This window comes from Balaenoptera acutorostrata, chromosome 4 (assembly GCF_949987535.1).
Source record: "Balaenoptera acutorostrata chromosome 4, mBalAcu1.1, whole genome shotgun sequence".
Classification (NCBI taxonomy): domain Eukaryota; kingdom Metazoa; phylum Chordata; class Mammalia; order Artiodactyla; family Balaenopteridae; genus Balaenoptera; species Balaenoptera acutorostrata.
Window position 1 is genome coordinate 22692256 of NC_080067.1, and position 14478 is coordinate 22706733.

At 34.9% G+C, this 14478-nt stretch overlaps 1 protein-coding gene across 2 annotated transcripts in view; it reads right to left on the reverse strand.

Moving 5' to 3' along the window:
- STAG1 (STAG1 cohesin complex component) overlaps positions 1-14478 on the reverse strand; it is a 434186-nt gene that overhangs the window by 289113 nt on the left and 130595 nt on the right. The window lies entirely within an intron of this gene.

A 14478-nucleotide genomic window follows, 5' to 3' on the forward strand; every position in this document is an offset into this window, starting at 1 on the left:
TGATGTTTTTCTAATGAGTAGACTGGGATTATGGGTTTGGAGAGGAAGATGTGAGAGACGAAGTATCATTTTTGTCACCTCATATCAAGGGTATATACTAACAGTATGATTTATCACTCTTAATGTTGACCTGTTAATCAGTTGGCTGAGGTGGTATTTGTCAGGTTTCTCCACTGTAAAGTTACTTTTCCTCTCCTTTCCATACTTTGGAAGAAAGTCACTATGTGCATCCCACATTTAAGGGGTGGGGAGTTATGCTCCACCTCCTTGATCCACCTCCTTGAAGGTAGAGCATTTACGCATACCATTTGAAATTCTTCAGTATGAGAGATCTGTCTATTCTCACCCATTCACTCAATCATTTGTACTAATGTAGACTCATCGACATTTATTTTATATTTTTGGATTATAATTCAATACTATTTTATTTTGTTGTTCAACTTGCTTCAGCTTTGGCCATTAAGATATCTTTCAGTTGGTTCCTGTGTCCATTTGACATATTCCCATCATTCTGTGTGTTTTGTTTTTTATTTTTTTTAGCACTTGGTTACTTTCTGGCAGCACATCATTCTCCAGGCTCATACTGTATATTCTCTTTTCCAGTTTTAGAATCAGGTAATACTCCAAGGAGCCCTGGTTCCTTTTATTAGAGAATTTTACTAGAGATGAAGATCTGGGCACTAGGTTTGGCTCCTTGATACTAAGTGCCCTTGCTTCTAGGCCCTTAAGCAGACAAAACAAAGAAATGTATGTTCCATATATATACACATAACTATAAATGTTTCTGTATGCAATGATCTGTTATCTATATTAAGCTAAACATAAGTTGGAACTGGTATCTCCAACTCTAATCCATTACCACATGGATGCTTCTTCCCCTTGCTCATCGACAAACTCCCACTCCAACAATGAGAAATCTGGCTCTCCTCAGTATACACGTAGGGCAATATTTTAAGCCCTACCCCATGGAAAACAACTTTATGAACTAGACTGCAGTTCTTATATACACTGTGTACAATTTCTCTGACTTTAGTCTTACAGACTCATTTCCAAAGTTACCTAAGTCAGCAACTCTCTCCCTCCTCCCTTCACTGCAAAAGAGATTACGCTGTTACACTCTACATTCCATCCTGGTATTCCCCCTACCTTATAAATGATTTTTTAAACATCTGTATTAATAAAATTCACTCTTTTTCTGAAAAGTTTGGTGGGCTTTGACAAACGCATACTGTCATGTATGCACAACTATGGTATCACAGAGAAAAGTTTCACTACCTTAAAAAATGCCTGTGCCTCACATCCATTCAACCCTCTCACTTGGCCTTGTCAAACACCAAATTTTGTTTTAATCACCACTACAGTTTTGTCTTTTACAGAGAGTCATATAGTTGGAATCGCACAGCATATAGCGTTTTCATACTGGTATCTTTCATTTTAACAAAATGCATTTAAGATGGATCCATGTCTTTTAGTGGTTGAATAGCTCATTTCTGTTCATCTCTAAACAATATTCCACTGTATGGATGTACCATGTTTTGTCATCCATTTACCTAACGATGGACATCTTGGCCACCATTTTTGGCGGTTAGGAATAAAGCTGCATAGGCATTCACATGCAGGGTTTTGTGTGGACAACACTTCTAAATCAGTTGTGTAAACACCTAGGATTACTGGTTCATATGGTAAAACTATGTTTAGCTTTGTACAAACCTGCCAAACTGTCTTCCAAAGTGGCAATACCATTTTGCATTCTGACCAGCAATGAATGAGAGCTTCTGCTGCTTTGCATTCTTGCCAGGAAATCGGTACTGTCAGGTTTTTAGATTTCAGCCACTCTAACAGGCATATAGTGATATCTCCTTGTTGTATTAATTTGCAATTCCTGAGCAATAAATGATTAAAGACTTTTCAATAAATAGTAATTCTTCACAGTAAATTTTTCTGTTTGAATTACTGGTGAGAATTTGTCTCCTGATTAAAATCTCCATACTTGCATTACCCAATATCATGGTCTCTAGCCTCACAAAGCTAACTGAGCACTTGAAATATGGCTACTCAAAACTTAGATGAGCAATGTTTTGACTATCCACAAGGTTGTGAAGATTTAGTATGAAAAACAGCATATAAAATATCTCATTCATATATTGATTACATGATGAAATTATAATATTTTAGGTATACTAGCTTAAATAAATTATATTATTAAAGTTAATTTCACCCACTTCTTATAACTTACTGGAAAATATTAAATTACAGATGTAGCTCAAATCACATTTGTTAGACAATGCCATTCTAATACTATAACCACAGTAATCCTTATATTACAAATTTACTCCAACACTTATTTTCTTCTTTATTTGATCTCTAATCTCCAATGACTCTCATAACCATCAAGTTAAAGTCCAAAGTCCTCAGCACAGCAAGTAATGCTATCCATTATTACCTGTTCAGTCCTCTACCACACCAGATCCCTATTTATAGGCTACTATCTTGCCATACTGACCAATTTAAAATTGCTTGAAAATATAATTATTTCATGCATTCATCCTTTTTAGCTGATAGATCCTGGCTCCTCCTAACAAGTCTTGTTTCTGTGCTCACTCTTTGGAAAAATAGGTGTCTTCCCTGTGGCAGGTATGTGCGTGAGCACTTGTGTGTGCATATGAAGAGGGGAGGGGGGAATGTTATTTTTCTTTATTGAGTAATGCATTCCCATGGCTAAAAATTCAAAAGGTGATTAACGTTACACAGTGAAAACTTGCCCACTCTTACCCTCAAGCCTTAGGAAAGAAGATTGGTTCTTTCAACCAAAATTATTCATTCCTATATGTCATTCCAGAGACATTTAAACATATTTTAAAAATACACATGAAAGAAATTAAAGAAGACATAGATAAAGAGAAACCCATCCCATGTTCATGGGTTGGAAAACTTAGTATCATTAAGATGTTAATACTACTTAAAGTGATCGTCTACAGATTCAATGCAGTCTCTATCAAAATGCCTATGACCATTTCTGCAGAAACAGAAAAATCCATTCTGTAATTCATAGGGAATCTCAAAGGACTCCAAACACCCAAAATAATCTTGAAAAAAGAACAACGTTGGAGGACTCACACTTCCTGATTCCAAATCTTACTACAAAGCTAGAGTAATCAAAACAGTGTGGTGCTGGCATAAAGATACACAGACCAATGGAACAGAATACAGAGCCCAGAAATAAACCCTCACATATATGATTAAATAATTTTTGACAAGGGTACCAAGACCATTCAATGGGGAAAGAGTAAAAATGCAACCCACAGAATGAGAGAAAATATTTGTAAATCATACATCTGGTAAGATATTAATATCCAGAATATATAGAGAACTAAAACACAACAACAAAACAACCCAATTCAAAAATGGGCAAAGAGGACTTCCCTGGTGGTGCAGTGGTTAAGAATCCGCCTGCCAACACAGGGGACACAGGTTCGATCCCTGGCCCAGGGAGATCCCCCATGCCATGGGGCAACTAAGCCTGTGCACCACAACTACTGAGACCATGCGCCACAACTACTGAATCTCATGCACCCTAGAGCTCACGCGCTCCAACTACTGAAGCCCGTGTGCCTAGAGCCCATGCTCTGCAACAAGAGAAACCACCGCAGTGAGAAGCCCACACACCACAACAGAGAGTAGCCTCCACTCACCGCAACTACAGAAAGCCCGCACACAGCAACGAAGACCCAACACAGTCAAAAATAAATAAACTTTTTTTAAAAAATGGGTAAAGGACTTGAATAGACATTTCTACAAAGAAGATATGCAAATGGCCAATAAGCATGTGAAAAGATGCTAAACATCACTAATAATTAGGAGAAATGCAAATCAAAACTACGAGATGCCATCTCACACCTATTAGGATGACTACTATCAAAAAGAAAGAGGAAAGTCTAGGCAAGGTTGTGGAGAAACTGAAACTCTTATGCACTGTTGATAGGAATGTAAAATGGTACAGCTGTTGTATAAAACAGTATGGCAGTTCCTCAAAAATTAAAAATAGAATTAATCATATGACCACAAATAACACACCTAGATATGTACTCAAAAGAACTGAAAGCAGGATCTCAAAGATATTTGTACACCCTTATTCACAGCAACACTGTTCACAATAGCTAAAACTTGGTAGCAACCCAAGTGTCCATCGGTGGATGAATGGATAAGCAAATGTGGAATATAGATACAATGGAATATCATTTAGCCTTAAAAAGGAAGGGAATTCTGACAAGTGCCGCAATGTGAACGGATCTCGAGAACATTATGCTACGTGAAATAAGCTAGTCACAAAAAAGACAAATACTGTATGATTCCACTTACATGAAGTACTTAGTCAAAATCACAAGAGACAGAAACTAGAACGGTGATTGCCAGGGGCTGCGGGGAGTGGAGAATGAGTAGTTACTGTTTAATGCGTGTACAGTTTCAGTTTTAAAAGATGAAGAAAGTTATGGAGATGCGTGGTGGTGATGACTGCATATGAATATATTTAACGCCACTGAACTGTACACTTAAAAACGTAACTTGGTAAATCACAAGTGTATTTCACCTAATAAAAAAAATTTTTTGAAAAAAAATGCATATATATTTCCATGTATCTAGTATATTTTATGTTATGTATGCACAGTTCTGCACCATTCTATTTTCACTATCAACATATTTTATACTTAATCTATAGCAAAGACCTAGAGAATGTCTTGACTCTTCCGAAAGCTGCAGTGTTCCATTACATAGATATACATTAACTTATTTAGCCAATAACCTATTGATGAACATTTATTTTGTTTTGGATCATTTACTATTACAAATAATGCTGCAACAAATAAGCTTTTGCACATGTAGGAATGTTTGCATGTGTCACAGACACATACATCATTACACATATTTAGTACATATATAACAGGAACTAAACTCCATGAATAAAGAGAAAATAAACCATAATTTTAAACCTGGGAGCCTATTAGCACTGGTTATAAAGGGTGAATAAGAAGGTAAAAAAATCCACTTGATCTTATCTAGGGTCTATCTGTATTTTATCCCATTATCCAAGAATGATTTTTCCTATTACAGACCCATACAGTAATATACAGTAAAGATGCCGAAAGATAAACCAAAAAGCTGATATTCAGAAAAACTGTGCCCAATAAAAAGAGTAAGGAAGAGGAAAGATCACAGCATAACAGGATACATGCACTCTTTAGCTTATACCCAAGGGGCACAATTTTGCAGTCCTGAGAATAATTCTTCTCTCAGAACACAGGTATACTTATTCCATTCAATAAAATAACACATTTGTATAGAGATTGGGGGCAGTGCTGTAAGGGGGATTTGAAAACTAAGAACTGCGACAGTTATTTCAAAGGGTAAAAATATATACATTACCCTTTAGTTGTGACTTTCCAGGCTCCCTTCGCTACACTCTTTGTTCTACAAAGGTCAAGACACCTGTTGATGTAGTCTCCTTCCTGGACAAAGGAACCATGGTGCTCTCAAATGAAAGAAATGGGTGATGTTCTGTATCAAACTTGCTTGTTGGTCCAGTTTCGAGTTTGTGCCATCTTAAGAACTGAGTCATAGTGACCGGTGTGAAGTAATAACTCATTTGTGGTTTTGATTTGCATTTCTCTAACAATTAGTGATGTTCAGCATCTTTTCATGTGCCTGTTGGCCATCTGTATGTCTTCTTTGGAAAAATATCTATTCAAGTCTTCTGTCCATTTTATTGATTGAGCTGTTTGTTTTTACAATATTGAGTTGTATGAGCTGTTTGTATATTTTGGGTATTAACCCCTTGTTGGTCACATCATTTGCAAATATTTTCTCCTGTTCCTAGGTTGTCTTTTCATTTTGTTGATGGTTTCCTTCGCTGTGCAAAAGCTTTTAAGTTTGATTAGGCCCCATTTGTTTATCTTTCCTTTTATTTCTTTTGCCTTGGGAGAGTGATCTAAGAAAACAGTTACAATTTATGTCAGAGAATGTCTTGTCTATGTTCTCTTCTAGGAGATTTATGGTGTCACATCTTATATTTAGGTCTTTAAAACAGTTTTTAGTTTATTCTTGCACACAGTGTAAGAGAATGTTCTAATTTCATTGATTTACATAGCTGTCCAGCTTTCCCAACACCACTTGTTGAAGAGGTGGTGTTTATCTTTTTTCCGTTGTATATTCTTGCCTCCTTTGTCATAGATTCCTTGACCATAAGCATGTGGATTTATTTTTGGGCTCTCTATTCTGTTCCATTGATCTATAATGCCTGTTTTTGTGCCAGTACCCAGTTTTGGTTACTGTAGCGTTGTAGTACAGTCTGAAGTCTGGAAGGGTTATGCCTCCAGCTTTGTTCTCTTTCCTCAGGACTGCTTTGGCGATTCTGGGCCTTTTGTGGTTCCATATAAATTTCAGGACTATTTGTTCTAGTTCTATGAAAATGTCATGGGCATTTTGATACGGATTACATTAAATCTGTAGATTGCTTTGGGTAGTGTGGACATCTTAACAGTATTAATTCTTCCAATCTAAAAGCATGGATATCTTTCAATTTATTTGAATCATCTTCAATTTCCTTCATCAATGTCTTATCGTTTTCAGCATATAGGTCTTTCAACTCCTTGGTTAAGTTTATTCCTAGGTATTTTTTGATGCAATTTTAAATGGGTTTTTTTACTTTCTCTTTCTGACATTTCATTCTTAGTGTAAAGAAATGCAACACAACACCTCACACTGGTCAGAATGGCTATCATCACAAAGTCTAGAAATAATAAATGCTGGAGAGGGTCCAGAGAAAAGAGAACGCTCCTACACTGTTGAAGGGAATGTAAATCGGTACAGCCACCATGGAAAACTGTATGGAGGTTCCTTAAGAAAACTAAAAATACAGCTACCATATGATCCAGCAATCCCACTCCTGGGTATATATCAGGAAAAAATGAAAACTCCAATTTGAAAAGATACATGCACCCTAATGTTCACAGCAGCACTATTTACAATAGCCAAGACATGGAAACAACTCAAGTATCCATCAAGAGTCAGACTGGCTTAAGAAGATATAGTATACATATACAATGGAATATTACTCAGCCATACAAAGAATGCAATATTGTCATTTGCAGCAACATGGATGGACCCAGAGAATATTAAATTTAGTGAAATAAGTCAGACAAATATTATATGATACCACTTCTTTGTGGAATCTAAAAAATAATACAAATGCATCAATATACAAAACAGAAACAGACTCACAGACATAGAAAACAAACATGGTTACCAAAGGGGAAAGGGAGGGGGGAAGGGATAAATTAGGAGTATGGAATTAACAGATACAAACTACTAAAACAGATAAACAACAAGGATTTACTGCACAGCACAAGGAACTATATTTAATATCTTATAATAACCTATAAATAATAGGTTCAGAAAATAATCTGAAATACAGAATCTGAATCACTTTGCTGTACACCTCAAACTAACACAATAGTGTAGATCAACTATGCTTCAATTTAAATAAATTAATAGCAAAAAAACAGAAAAAAAAAGAAAAACTGAGCCTTTGCCTTAATTGGTAGGTTACTAATGCCTTAGTAACCTAGCCAGTAATCCAGTTCCTCTGGAGCTAGAGTTCTGTCCATTATCAGTTTGTCTCAGGGACAGAAGTCCTATCCTTGAATCCCAGGCCATTAGGTGGGACCCCCACAACAGGCTGCCAGACCACACAGATGCTAGCTCTAGCCCAGATGTAGCTCAGCACAGACCTTTACATGCTCATTCATCCTAGAGATATAGTCTCCCTGGTAGAACATGATCAGCTTACTCCATCTACCCCAACTACTACCTGCCTAGGAAATCTTTCTTCCACTAATAGAAAGTGGATCTCTTCCCTAATATGTGCCTCAACCTAGTGTGCATGTCTAGCTTCTAATGTCTTATCTCATGGAGTCTCATTTATTCCACCTTTAAGAATTCATGCTCAACAGCCCAAGTGACAATGTGGTATTATTGTCAAATATGCATAACCTTAATCTAATCATTAGCAAGCAAAATCAAATTGATTCAGTCTACAGAATATAAGATACTAGGAAACAATTTTTTCACTCATTCAACACAACTTTTCTTTTATTTCTACATTCATCATGCAGTTACTATGTACCAAAAATATTAAAAAGTTGATCCTTCTATACAGTACCACACATACCTTTCAAAGAACTCATAGTGTTTAAGATAGATGTTATTTTTCAACATCCTAATACAATTTTGTCAATTGGTAGTGGAGGACGAACACTCATGCTTCAAATTCCATAAACCACAGTGTAAGTGAGGTATCTATGGTCCATAGGGTTGTAATAAAGAAACTAGGGTTCAGGTATTCATTGCTGCAGCTAATTCAAGGGACATAGTGGGGGGAAAGAAAAAAAGACGCGAACGAGTATCTGCAGGGAAAAAAAAAAAAAAACTACCTGAAACAAACCCTGCCTCAACATATCAAGTTATGAATTTTATGGAAAATACGCTCAGAGTTTCAAAAAGCTATACAACCTTCACTTTGTGAAAATGATGCAATTTAAAGTCAGAGTTTAGAACAATCTTTAGGACAAATGCTTTACTACAACTATATACTACTTAATTTAAATGTGTATCGTAAAGCAATTATACTTCAATAAAGATGTTTAAAAAAAATGTGTATCTATACTTCTGGTAAACTTTTTAAAGTAAAAATTGGCATAGCTCTACAGGAAGATTATCCAAAATTACTCTATCCCAAAAGCTCTATATAAGATAAGCTGCAGTCTAAATGTGCAATAACTTTTCTACAAACTTTAAGAGACAGAGATATACCACCTTTTTTTTAATCCTTTGTGCCTTACCTGAATTTATTCATAAGCTATGAATGTAAAGTAACCTCTATCCTTTCACAAATAATGTACATCAACATATTTGGACTAGTTTAATGTAAAATCTTTAGAAACATACAATCAAAACAGAAACACAGATAACTACAGTGAACTAAATTACATTAAAAAAAGACTTTTCATGGAAATTTGGTTTAAGATAAGTGTTGGAAGGGTTCTATGAAAAGAAAAATAACTTCCCATGACTGGTAACCATGGAAAGTTCCACAAAAGAGATGAACTGCAAGTTGGGACTTAGTGAATTAAGTAAGATTAGTAAAATTAGTAAGATGAGCATAAATAGAATTTAGGAAACAAGGATTCCAGAAAGAAAAAAACACCATGAGCTAAAGTATAGAAGTGGAAAAGCACAAGCCACATACAGAAGGACAAAAGAGATGTATCTGACTGAATAAAAGGTTATGAGTTGGGAAACACAATAAAATAAGTTAGAAGAACATGCCCCAAAAAAAGGTGCTTCTTGCTATTGGAACAAGTTAAAAAAAAAGGGTCAACCTGGCAGTATTAAAAAGGATAGGATGGAAAAAGGAAAAGACTAAAAAGCAGGAACATAATAATACAGACTCCTATAAAGTGAGGCCTAAAGAAAGGAACTTGGGAAATGTAAAAGAAGGGACAGATGTACAAGACACTGAAATAAAAATTCATGAGATTCGGAATCTCATTACATATAGGAGAGAGGGGAAGGGACTTGGGATGAGGAAATTAAATGGTGACTCACATTTTAATTCTAGATTCCTGGAAAAATTATGGTATCTTTTAGCAAAATTAAGGAAGTCAGAACTAAACTCTAATTAAATGAAAAATTTTCAAAATAAAACAAAAAAGCCGATTTGACAGAGAAGAGGAGATACAAGTCCAACTGATAAATACATTTCCAAAAGGGATCATAAAAGTATGTAGGCTTAAGCCACAAAAATTATTTTAAAAAGAGATTTCTATTTCTTAGAAAAATAAATAGAAAAAGTGGTATGGAAAATGACCAACAGACAATTCGGAAACACAAATGACCAATATTTCAGAACATACTGATGAAATGTTACAGTACTTAAAAATTAGAAAAGATTTAACAATCAGTATACTCAACTCAACTTACTATAAGACAGGTAACGCCATATATTTTGCTGCGTGAAAGGCAACCCAATAATACACATCAAAAACTTTCAGGGCTTCCCTGGTGGCGCAGTGGTTGAGAATCTGCCTGCCAATGCAGGAGACACGGGTTCGAGCCCTGGTCTGGGAAGATCCCACATGCCGCGGAGCAACTGGGCCCGTGAGCCACAATTACTGAGCCTGCGCCGTCTGGAGCCTGTGCTCCGCAAGAAGAGAGGCCGCGATAGTGAGAGGCCCGTGCACCACGATGAAGAGTGGCCCCCGCTTGCCACAACTGGAGAAAGCCCTCGCACAGAAACGAAGACCCAACACAGCCATAAATAAATAAAAATTAAGAAAAAAAAAAGTAAAAAAAAAGAAAAGTAAAAGCTTTAAAAAAAAAACTTTCAAAACATATGGCATATCTTTTGAGTAATCAATTCTACTTTTAAGAATTTAGGATAAAAAGTATCTATGGCTCTAGAGCAAAATTTATTTTTGAGATATAAGTTTATGTCAGCATGGTTTAAATCAGTGAAGAATTTTTAACATAAATGTTCAACAATGGGGACTATAGAAATAAATAATTACACACAATACTATGCAGCCATTAAAATTATGTAAAATATATAAATGATATCATGAAATTCATAAGATTATAAACAAAAGTACCAAGTAATTTAGAATATCCAATTTTTATAAATAAATTCACCTGTTAACCTCTCCTTCTGATACTCATTGTTAATATTTTGTTGTGTATGCTATGCTCCATCTTCTATGTGTATGAATATATAGACATAAAAGTAAAAATGTATCTCTTTTTATTTACCCTTCCTACTCAGCCTACGTAAATATGAAAGTTAAATAATGTTGAGAATATAAGTGCTGGTTCTCACTTAAATAGAATAAAGAGAACAAAACCCTTAATAAAACATTAAACCAGAAACTAAAGATAGGTTAGCTTACAGATGTGTTGATTTGCATGGCAACTAAATGCAACATGAAATCCTGGACTGGATCCTAAACGAAGGAAAAAAAATATTTTTTCTTTTGCTTAGGGCATTATTAGGACATCAGGCAAAATCTGAATGAAGTGTATGTACATAAGGTCAGTATTATATCAATATTATTTTCCTGATTTTCAAACATGTACTGTTGCTGTGTAGAATATCTTTGATTTTATGAAAATGCATACTAAAGCATTAAAAGTAAAGTGGCTTCATGTCTGCAACTTTCAAAAATAATAATTGGTATCAAATATAAATTTTTATATATAAATATATTTTTATGTGTCTGTGTATATATAGAAAAAAATATGATAAAGCAAATGTAGTAACATGCTAACATTTGGACAATCTGCATGAAGAATCTGCATAGGAATTCTTTGCAGAATTCTTGGAATTCTTCTGTGTCTGAAATTATTTCAAAATAAAAAGAATTTTAAACACTTGACGGAAAAAAGAGTGATGATTTAACAAAATTAAACACCATTCATTCATTCAATAAACGCTTACTGAAATTTGAACACTACTATACAGCAGTAAACAAACCAGATAAAAATCCCTGCCTTCATGCAGCTTACCTTCTAGTAGGGGGAGACAGACAAAAACCAAATAAGTAAAGGGTATACTACGTTAGATGGCAATAAGTACTACAGAGAAAGGGGAAAACACACACACACACACACACACACACACACACACACACACACGGAAGAAAGGGACAGTAAGTCCCTTTGGGTAGGAGGGAAGATACGCAATTCTAGATACCATCAATAGGGAGGCCCCAGTGAGAAGATGACACAGGGCCCTGAGACAAGGAGCACACCTCGTAAGTTTCAGCAAAGGCACATGATGGTGGCTGAATCCAGTGTTGTAGTAAAAAATGACTGAGCAATTTGCAAATCAGTTAGACAGGATGTGTTGATAGTCTAGATATAGGCTGAGAAAGAAAGACTCAAAGATGACTACAAGATTTATAGCTGAGCAGCCAGAAGCATGAAGCTGCCATTATGGAAAAGGGGTGAGCAGGGGATAGGAAGCTTGAAAGTTTGGTTTTTTAAACATCCTGGGCCCATTAAATATCTAAATGAAGATTCTCAATGGGCACTGAATATGAGTCTGGAGTCCAGGGATAAAGTCCAAGCTGGAGACAAAATCTGGGTGACATAAGCTTAGAGATGGTATTTAAAGTCATGAGATTGGACATCACCAAGGGAGTACTGTGAAGACAGAGAAAATGATGTCCATTATTTGCTAATACAATCACAGGGGTAGAATAAACATGATACTATATAGTGTTTGTTTAGAGATCAATAATCATTTGGATAGAGAGCCACAATAATAACAAATATGAATTAGGACATCTGCAAAATACGAGTGGTTTAATAAGAAACAAACGTCTCTGAACTAACAGTATACTGAAAAGAAATACCAAAGATGAGATGTCTCCTAAGAATTTAGAAATAAAGAAAATAATACTGTCCAAAACAGAGGTCCTTATATTATTTGTTTTCATTTGACTGAGTAAATTAATAAAACCAGAGATCCATGAAGTCCTCTTAACAAGTATGAACAGTATTAAAATAGCTAAACAAAGAATGTATCAGTCAAAACTCAGAATTGTTCAAAATGGAGCCAGTCGATAGAAAATGTCCAAGCAATCTTCAGAACAGGTACTGTAGAATAACTCAAATATGATCATTCTGACAATTATACCTCTCAATTTTAATTAACAGCTTGGCATTTTGGCATTCTTGAGGGAAAATTTGGGAGGTAGGTTATGAATTTAAATCCTAGCTTTGCTACTTATGCAATGTTGTGACCTTATGCAAAATACCACTTTCTATTTTTGTTTTCTACTTTGTAAACTGCATATAAGACCTATTTCCTAGTATTGGTGTGAAGATTAAATGACATAAAAAGCTTCAGTTCAGTACAAACCCCAGAGCAGAAACTCGGGAAGTTCTGTTGTTTCCAAGATCAAGAAATGGGTCTGAGTCAGGTGGAAGTATAGCTAGCCGTGAACTAAGGAGTGTGAAAATACGGACTAAAGTCTAACACAAGTCTCTAGACTGCTACTATCCTATGCTGGCTGATTTTTTTTCAATTCTATAAAGATGGGATGAACATGTACTATTTACCTGCTAGATTATGTAGTAGCAATTTCACTAAAAATAAAATCTAATTTCTAACCACAAAAGAGCTAAGCATTTGGATACACAGACTCCTTTTCATCAGGAAAGCAAAATATTACAGGGATACAGCTGTAGACAAGTCAAAATTAAATAGGTTATAAAAAATAATACAATAGCCTGCTGAAGGGGTGATAAATTCTCTTTAAGGGAAAAAAAATAAAAAGTTTTCTTCAAGAAGACAGCACTTAATCTGAATCTTCAAGTAAAGAATTTTAATTGGAGGAGAACAAATTCAAGTAAGCAATCATGTAGGCAGTTTATTCTACAACCTTCAAGAAACTTTAGTCTTATTTCAAATTTGGTACCTATAACCTATGAATCCTAGAGAAAGCAATGCAACTCACCTATAGTCTTAGAAAAATCATATACTAGTAAGGGGAACTAAAATAGTCTCCAGCTTCTAAATACAAGACTTCTTCACTTTTCCCAAAACGTTTTTTTAAGGAACACTGTACCACCGAATACTTCTAAAAATTAAGAAGGATTATAAAGGGTGACTATAATATATGTCTTTTCCTCCACTATTTTTCTCCCTTTAAATAAAGGTGGAGGATAAAAGCAAGTGTAGAGAAAACTGTAGAAGTCATCCTTCTATCCGTTTTTTTGTTGTTGTTAGATTGTCCTGGAAAAGTAAAAGTTATGGAGTTTCACCGAAGCTAATTAAAAACTGTGGCAAACAGATAAATACTGATAGAACAGCAATAACATAAAAAAAATTTTTAAGTCACTACAAAGGACATACATATATAATAACTGGTTAAACATAACCATCAATTGCAATAAGTAGATCATGATTCAAACAACAAACTATTTTTTAAAAGATAATATTTATGAAATGATTATAAACTTTAAATGTGTTAATCAGTGATGTTACTAAAATACTGTTATCTTGCATTATGATGATATTGGAGTGATGTTTAAAAAAGAGAGAGAGAAAGCAAGCCCTTATCTTTTAGAGATACATTCTGAAATATTTAAAGATGGAATTAAGTCTAGAATGACCTTCAAAATAACATGGGAAAGAAAGACTGGCCATGACTTGGTAACTGCTAGGTAATAGTTATATGGAGGGTTTATTATACTATTATGCCTCCTAGAGAAGGAGGCTAAAATTTTCCATAATAAGAAATTTTATAAAATAAAATTTTAAAACTATGAATAGCAAATCCCATCATAAAGGTGAGTGTAAAATAGTATAAGCCGTAACCCAATGACACATTGATACTACTGTCTGACAGTTTATACCACCTT